The 9618-nt window shown below is 33.7% G+C and overlaps 1 long non-coding RNA gene and 1 other non-coding gene across 2 annotated transcripts; both read left to right on the top strand.

Moving 5' to 3' along the window:
- Positions 1-446: 446 nt before the first annotated feature.
- LOC112416821 (small nucleolar RNA R71) lies at positions 447-553 on the top strand. The gene has a single exon (XR_003007336.1). It is a non-coding gene; the product is annotated as a small nucleolar RNA R71 (small nucleolar RNA).
- Positions 554-6463: 5910 nt separating this feature from the next.
- On the top strand, positions 6464-7043 carry LOC25499857 (uncharacterized). Its single transcript, XR_003006955.2, has 2 exons — positions 6464-6576; positions 6701-7043. It is a non-coding gene; the product is annotated as an uncharacterized lncRNA (long non-coding RNA).
- The last annotated feature ends 2575 nt before the right edge of the window (positions 7044-9618 follow it).

Genomic DNA, 9618 nt, shown 5'->3' on the forward strand with positions numbered 1-9618 from the left:
TGTTTGCATACACGGGTGGTGTTGTGTGTTGTCCAAAGGTATAAGAATTTTGCTCGGGACTTTTAGCAACACTACCTAGTTTGCATTCAACACCAGTATGGTCAAGTATTCCACAAAATTCACAAGGTGGTGAAACAAGAGCAGGTGTGACGACACTTACAGTTAATTTATCAAATTTTTGAAGAAGTGTGTCCACCTTAGTAGATAGATGATCAAGGGTAGAAACCTGGTACATACCTGCCTCTTTTTTAGAGGGTGGAGGAGTAATATCAGCGATAACTCTCTCACTTGTCCACTGATAGTGGTTTTGTGCCATGTCCTCGATCAAATCATATGCTCCTATGAAAGTTTTATTCACTAAAGCTCCACCTGCAGCTGCATCAACATTCATTTTTATGGAAAAAAAAAGACCATTATAAAAAGTGTGGATAATAAGCCAATTCTCAAAACCATGATGGGGGCAAAGCCTAAGCATTTTTTTGAAACGCTCCCACGCATCGTAAAGAGATTCACCATCTTTTTGAGTGAATTGTGTGATTTGACTTCTCAATTGAGCAGTTTTACTATGGGGAAAGAATTGGGAAAGAAATGCCTTCCTCATTTGGTTCCATGAAGTGATAGAACCAATTTGCAATGAATGAAACCAAGCACTAGCTCTATCCCTCAAAGAGAAAGGAAAGAGGTGCAGCCTTACGGCCTCTTGGTTTGCCTTCAAAGTTCCACTGAGTCTTAGAAAAGTTGAAATATGAAAATTCGGATCCTCAGTGGGTGATCCGAAAAATTGATTTTGCTGCACCAGGTAAATAAGTGCAGGCTTTATTTCAAATTTAATATCCTCAACCGTAGGGTACACAATAGCATCGTACGGCTCTTCTGAATATGTGATTGCATACTCTTTGAGAGCACGTTTCTCATCCATATCGTTATTATCTTCTTTGAGCCATGCCTGAAATCAAAACGTTTAAAGATAGAAAAAAAAAATAATAAATAAATAAATAAATAAATAAATAAAATAAAATAAGGAGAAAGGGAGGGAGAGATATTATATATATATATATATATATATATATATATATATATAAATAAAATAAATAAATAAAGAGATAAGAAAAGGAAAGAAAATATATATATATATGTTTTTTTTATTTATTTATTTATGGAGAGAGAGAGAGAGAGATATTTTATATATAAATATATATATATATATATTTTTTGTTTTTTTTATAGAGAGAGAGAGAGAGATAAATATATAAAAAATAAAAAGATAAGAAAAAGAAATAAAATATATTTTTTATATATAAATATATTTTATTTACTTATATAAATTTATTATTATTATTATTATTATTTTTTAGACTAAACACTATTGAAAAGTTAATCAAATTACAATAACTCCCCGGCAGCGGCGCCAAAAACTTGATGAGATAAAACCGCAAGTGCACGATCTTACCGAAGTAGTATAAAAGAGTATCGTTCCGACAGGGAGTTATGAATTCAATCAACTTTAGAAAATGATTAGACTAAAGGTTTATAAGATAGAAAAGTTTGGGTTTTTTAATTAAAAGTAAATAATAAAAGAAAAGATAAAAGTCTTGGAATTATTGGTTCATCCTAATGACAAGTCCTTCACGAACCAAACAATTAAACTTATAACCTTATGTTAGACCTAATTTCTCAAGACAGTTTCTCTTTTGTTCCTCTAGCAACCAAGCCTATTTCGCTGACTTGATTACTATTAGATTTTGGTTCCTCTAACAACCAAGCCTATTTCGCTGACTTGATCATTATTAGTTCCCTTGAAGATCGAAACTATATGTCTCAAAGATTTTAAAGACTATTTCGCTGCCTTTACAATCTTTGTCTAAATTCACTTGTTCGAATATCAAAGCTCCACTTTCGTTTTATGAATTGATATTTGAGATGATGGATAAACAATTATCAAACCCTCCACTTTCGTTTCCACAGTTTGATAATGGTTGATCCATGTTAAAGCGGTGAATTTAGATAAGGAATTAGGGTTACATAAGATTAAGGTTTAAAGCTTGGTTTGATTAGGATTATGTCATTAGACTTATCCAACAATCCCAAGACAAGAGAAGTCTACTCACTGACGTTCATTGTAGACAAAGAGAAGAAGAGAGAAAGCATAAAGATAAATAACAAGAAAGTAAAATGAACTTTTATTAGAAAGACAATTGTCACATATTGTATTCCAAGAAAAGATGAATATTTGTGATGGGTGGCTACTCTATTTATAGCATTCGATCGACTTAAAATCTAAGCTATTACATTTGGGCTAAAAATAGAGTAGCTTAAAATCTAAGCAAAAGCAGCAAAAGGCACTCTGGAGGGTGGCACGGCCGTGCCAAGGCTAGCACGGGCCGTGCCAAGCTTCTGACTTGTGGGAGACATATTTTTGTCTCTCAATCTTCGTATTTTTGCATCCAATCGGCTCTAAGTCCCTTTCTTTTGCTCCAAGATTCAATCCATCCAATATTCTTTCCTGAAATATAATAAAATGCAATTTAAAGTAAAGTATCCTAAAAAGGAAATAATACTAATATAAAATAAATAAAATCTAAATAAAACTAAACTAAAAAGCATATGAAAATAGTCAATAAATGACTCATCAGTTGGCTCATCTAAGTGAAAAAGGATTGCAAATTTTGTCAAGGAAGTCCCTCATTCCATCTGAAAAAGGTACTAAGTTGAATCCTTGTGCTTACTGTTTGTTTAGCAAGCAACATAGAGTTTCTTTCAGCAGAACTTCAAAGCTGAAAGATAATAAATTGGATATGGGGTATTCTAATGTGTGTGGACCAATGGAAGTGGAGACCTTGGTGGTAGCAGATATTTTGTGACGTTTATTAATGATACTTCCAGAAAGGTGTGGGTGTACTTCCTTAAAAGTAAGGATCAAGTGTTTCAGTACTTCAAAAGGTTTCATGCGATGGTGGAGAGAGCGACTGGTAAATCTTTGAAGTGTCTTCATTCGGATAATGGGGGTGAATATACTTCCCATGAATTTAAAAGTTATTGTTTTGAGCACGACATCAGACATGAGAAGACGGTTCCTGGCACCCCACAACATAATGGTGTAGCTGAAAGAATCAACATAACCATTATGGAGAAAGTGAGATGTATGCTGAAAATGGCTAAGCTGCCAAAGCCATTTTGGGGTGAAGCTGTTCAAAAGACATGCTACCTGATTAACAGATCTTCATCTATTCCTTTGGGCTTTGACATTCCTGAGAGAGTACGGTCCGGACATGATATAAGTTACTTTCACTTGAAGGTGTTTGGATGTAAAGCCTTTGTTCATGTAAATAAGGAGCATAGACAAAAACTTGATGATAAAGCCATTCCTTGCATATGTGCGGGCTATGGAGATGAGGAATTTGGCTACAGGTTATGGGATCCAGAGAAGAGAAGAATTATTAGAAGCAGAGATGTAGTGTTTCATGAGCAAGAAACTATGTCAGATTCTGCTATTCCAGAAACACCTAAACGTTATGGTAAGGTTGATCTTACAGTTACCACTCCTCCTGTAAGAGTTGCCACAGAAGGGGGAGATCTTGATGAAGACCCTGGGGTTAATGGTGAGTTAGTAGTTGAAGATGGTGATGAGGAAGATGTTCAGGATGGAGAGCAATGCCCAACATCTCAGCTCAAGAGATCAAGCAGAGATCATCATCCATCTACCAGGTACCCTAGTTTGGAGTACATTCTCATCACTGTTGAGGGGGAGCCGAAAAGTTTTGATGAAGTTCAAACTCATAAGGATAAAATCCAATGGATGAAAGCAATGTAAGAAGAGATGGATTCCTTGCAGAAAAATGATACTTATGAACTTGTGAAGCTTCCTGAAATCAGAAAAGCCTTAAAGAATAAATGGGTGTTCAAGCTCAAGAAAGATAGTGACAAGCTAGTGAAATACAAAGCTCTCTTAGTCGTAAAAGGTTTTGGACAAAAGCGAGGAATAGATTTTGATGAAATCTTCTCTCTCCAGTTGTTAAGATGAGTTCAATTCGAGTTATACTCGGATTGGTTGCTAGCTTGGGTTTGGAGCTTGAACAAATGGACGTAAAGACTCTTCATGGATATTTAGATGAAGAGATCTACATGGTTCAACCAGAAGGATTTGAGAAGACTCGAAAGGAGCACTTGGTTTGCAAATTGAAGAAGAGCTTGTATGGATTAAGACAAGCACCAAGACAATGGTATAAGAAATTTTACTCGTTCATGATGAGTCATGAATATACCAAGACAGATGCAGATCATTGTGTATATGTCAAAATATTTCGAGGTAACAAATTTATCATCCTTCTGTTATATGTAGATGATAAGTTGATAGTGGGGCAAGACGAGGATATGATTGGTGATTTGAAAAATGAATTGTCAAAATCCTTCGACATGAAAAATCTAGGCCCTGCAAAGCAAATCTTAGGCATGAAGACTTTGCGAGACCGGAAATCTAGAAAGCTATGGTTGTCACAACAACAGTAAGTGGAACGGGTTCTAGAAAGATTCAACATAAAGGGTGCTAAACTAGTTAGCACGCCGTTAGCCAATCACTTTAAACTCAGTAGAGTAAGTTGTCCTACTAGTCAAGATAAAAAACAAGCTATGGCTGAAATACCTTACTCCTCAGCAGTTGGGAGTTTGATGTATGCAATGGTTTGCACCAGGCCAGATATTGCTCATGCAGTTGGAGTTGTTAGCAGGTTTCTTTCCAATCCGGGAAAAGAACATTGGGAAGTTGTGAAGTGGATCTTGAGGTATCTAAAAGGAAGATCTAATGAGTGCTTATGCTTTGGAGGATCAGATTCGATTTTGAAAGGCTACACATATGCGGATATGGCAGGTGACCTGGATGGTAGAAAGTCTGCTTCAGGAATTGTGTTTGCTTTTGCAGGGTGAGCTATATCTTGGCAATCTAAATTGCAAAAATGTGTAGCCTTATCAACAACTGAGGCATACTATATTTCCATGGATGAAGCAGGGAAGGAAATGCTTTGGCTAAAAAGAATTCATGATCAATTGGGAATGAAGCAGGAAAGGTACGTTATCCATTGTGATAGTCAAAGCGCTTTGGATTTGAGTAAGAATGCGATGTACCACTCTCGTACAAAGCATATTGATGTCAAATATCATTGGTTGCATCAAGCAGCGGAAGAACAACAATTTATGTTAAAAATACAAATATTGTTAATATAAGTCCCCAAAAAATAAAAATATAAAATACTTCCAAGCGACAATGCCTCCACGTTCCATAAAATTTATTCTCCATATAGATTATTTTATTCAAGTCTACTTGGATGAATTTCAAGAGACAACCCCTAGATTGAAGAAATCTAATCCAGATAAATAAATCATATAAATAAGTTTCTTTAAACATCATTGTATTACTCTAATACAATGGATAATTCATAATATACAATACTATGTTTTATGACATCTATAAAAATGTATTATGTTTATATCAAGTGTCATTAAAAGATATATAGGTCTGGTTAAGTTATTTCTAAACAACAACATCTCTATTGCACTTATTTCATTTATGTATATCATAACATGTAGCATCCATCATGAGCAGATGCTAATAGCGTCTGCTAAACGTACTCTACTAAAGCCAAAAATCACTAAATCATATCAATTGAGTCCAAAAAAAACTAAATCTATACTAACGTCTTCCATATATGTATATGCTAGCTTCATAATAGCATCTCTTCAGATGAACACTACTTAGAGTCCATTGAACACTACTGCTTTGCTTCGAGCTCTCGAATATTTTCCACGACCGTGATGATAAATCAATGTTAACTGCCTTGTTGTGAGTATTGATTTCCCATAACAATAGAAATGATTTAGATTGGAGTTGTTGTGATGAACTCTATTTATTCCATAAATTTTTTATTAAATTGCATACTTTTAGCAATAAACCAATCATCAAAACTCTCAATCAATAAAAAAACTAAATCTAACAGAACACTTGGGAAAAATAGCTTTGATAATCACAAGTCCTTATGGATCAATACTTTTATGATGACGATAGATCCCATGCACATGGGGCATATCAATAACCTTAAGAAGTTTGAATTTATGGATAAATGTGGAATCACCTATTTGTCCATTATTCCTACAATTAAATCTTTGATGTTTAAAAATATTATTATGTCGTTGGAATGTCTGTAATCTATTATGAAAATATTAAAAAGAAACAAAAGTAATAATAAATATCTCTTAAAAAATAATTAACTTGAATGAACAACAATATACTTATGTGTAATCAAATGATCAATTAAATGAGCCAATGACACAAACAGAGCTCATCATTGTACCAAATATGTGTTTGATAACTAATATTTTAATTTTACAAAAGGTCTCTTACATTTTCATAAAGTGGTAAAAAGTATTTTATTGAAATAAATCAATAGTGCCTGGATTTTGTATATTATATAAAGTGTGATAAAACGAGTATTCCATGTACGAGGAAAAATATGAATAACATTGTCAAGTTTAGTTATGTTATGATCATTTTTCTATCCCTATTTTTCGTTGTAGCCGATGCTTACGGTAAACCTATTTTCTAATCATTTTCGTATTTGTATTTACCTTATATACAATTTTTCATCATTTTATTTATTTATTTATTTATTTTTGACAATCATTACTATTTTATTCTTGTTTAATATCATAGGTGAAAAATGTGGTTCAAGCCCTGATTGCGAAATTTATAAATGTATTCCCCCTGCAAAGCCAAAATGTGTTCTTTTTGGATGCATGTGCATCACTTAAGTTGAAGAATGATTCTGTTACTTCTAATTCTATAGCTGCTTTTGCTTGCCACATTCAATATTATTACACTTATAACTTCTCTTACACTTTTTGTTTCGTATCTTTAATAGGACAAGCATGACAACACAAGATAAACGCTTTCGTCACAAATAACTATTTGTATTTTTAATATATTAGTAAACAATTGTAATGTGTTACAGTATTATATTATATAAATCTGTGTGGGTCCACTTATTATGGTTTAACTCTTGCCTTTTCATTCATTTTCAAAATCTTTTGTGTTGGTCCCACCATGTGGGGCATGTTCCAGCCAAAAGGAAAATCGCAACAAGCAATTGTCAAAGTCTTCTACACATTAAATGCATGGCTTAGATTTTCCTTTCAAATAGTTTGGCTATGTATAGGTTGTGCAGAGAACACACATAGCTTGCAGTGGAGCAGTTTGAAAGCATGACATAAAATATAGTTTTCACACATTGAAGACATGACTTTCGTGTGAAAGGAGTCCATAGCATTTAACTCTTCATCAACTGATTTCCTCTATAAATAGAGGGGTACTTGAAGGAATGAAAGCATCGAAGCAGAATTGAAAATACAAAGCTTCTGTGTGTGTAGAAGTGTGTGAGAGCAAAAATAGATTTCAAGATTAAGGAAACATAGTAGCTCAAGATTTAAATCAGCATAGTAACTTTATTCTTCTTACATCTTTGTTTCTTTGGTCTTTGTTTCTTAAATCTTTGGTCCTTGATAAGAGGGAGAATATGTTGATGTCCCTCTGAGATCCAACAGATGAGGGAACCTTTTAGACACAGAGAATTTAGGAACCCTAATATCCATCATTGTTTCAAATACTTCTGAGAGAGTGAGAACCCACACATACCTTTACACACGAAAATGTATCTCCTGACATGATTGACGTCGACGACCCTAAACACTAACCTGTGTAGAAACTCCGGTGTAAGGTTGCAACTCGACAGCTAGAGGGGAATAAACCTATACCTGTAAGAGAGTAAGACCCGAAACGTACAAACTTGTGTGATCATTAAGTGCAACATGACAGTTGGTGACAAATAAAACCTCATTAACTCATCACTTAGATATAAGATGTAAAATCAATCTGAATAATGCTTGATCATTAATTACTTCCCGCAAATGAGTGAAGTGGAATCGAAGAATCATAACCGCCACTAACATTCTGCAATCAAAACAGGTTAACACATAAACACTTGCTCTACAGCAAACAAACTAAATTGCAAAACCCTTTTTTTTTATCTTTTATTTCTTTATTTTATTGTTCTCAAATAAGTAACGTGAATTTCCTAGTTGGAACGACAATTCGTGTAGATACGATACTTTACTTACACTTTATTACCTGGTAAACGATTTGGTACACTTGTCTAAATTTGACCATTAACGTACTTAACCTAGAAGTTAAATCTTGTTTTGATTCCAATTTATGTCTTTTGCTTTGTTTCTCGCTATAAATTGAAGGATGAATCCGCATTCAATTTTTGACTTCAACTTTTCAATTCTGAATCTGTGTTCAAAATGTATTTTCTTCTCAATATTTCAGAGGTTTTTTTTTGTGCTAAACGTTAATGTTTGTGTTTTTGAATCAATTGGTAAAAATTGTTCTAATCTTCCATTAATGTTGAATTTATTATATATGAATGTATAGTAGTATAGTACTCTTTTCGATGGTTTCCTATTTAGGTAATTGTGCTTTGTAACTTGGTTTTTAATGGAAGACTTCATATGAGTTTAATCATTGTGACACAATGCTTAATTTATTTTATCACACAAGATTACAATTGCTCAAGCACACAAGCAAGAGACTTCATATGCTCAAGCACACAAGCAAGAAACTTCTAACAAACAAAAATTACAAAGAAATAATTGTTTGGTTGAACACTTGATATACAATCAGGTGTTCACAAATACAAAACAGTTCAGACTCTAGACTTAAGAATTTATAAGATATGAAAGTTAGTAAGAAATTCTAAGTGTTTGATGCGTAATGAATTTGACAGAGTTTTGACACTTGTAAAATATTGCAGAGTCTTGTATATTCTTCAAGTCTTCAATCCTTTATATAGAGGTAGAAAAGAGACTTTGAAGAGTGTCAACGCATCAAGTAGTCATTTGAGAAACTTGATCTTCCAACATTGATTTGTTGCTTGATTTAGTTGGTGTCCTATGAAGGAATGAATTTGAATCCTTTTCTTGATAAGGAATTAACCGTTATTTTTCAATAGAGACACAACTGTAGCTTTGTATAATGAACATGGGAATGTTGGAGGTAATAGAGTAGTGGTCGTACATTGTTGTCCTTTTTGTATCTTAACTGAATGACATTCATTGACCTTCTGATATCTTCAGAACCATTGTGCATGATCTTCAGAATAATTCAGGCTTGATCTTCAAGGCTTCAGCTCCTTTGTCCTTTAGCTTGTCCAAATCCTGACCTTCAGAGTCTGAAACATCTTTAGAGTCTGACTACCTTCAGAGTCTGACTCCTTCAGATTCTGACTTGCAACATAGCTTCTCATGAAAATTCTTGCTCATGAATTTGTTCTCCCATAACCAATACTTTATTAAGACACAAGAAATTTTAGTTTATGGTCATGCACACTTGAACAAATATTAGCATATCCAATTGAACTTTTAATACCTTGTTATCATCAAAACATAAGTGACATTGTTTAAACTTATTTTGTTCCAACAAAGTTCAGGTGAAATGACGTTTGAAGAGAGGAGGTTCCAAGCTTAGAGAGCATATGCGAGAAGTTCTGGATGGTGAAGTCAAGCTTGTATCACACA

Source organism: Medicago truncatula, chromosome 7, assembly GCF_003473485.1.
Source record: "Medicago truncatula cultivar Jemalong A17 chromosome 7, MtrunA17r5.0-ANR, whole genome shotgun sequence".
In the NCBI taxonomy this organism is placed as follows: Eukaryota; Viridiplantae; Streptophyta; class Magnoliopsida; order Fabales; family Fabaceae; genus Medicago; species Medicago truncatula.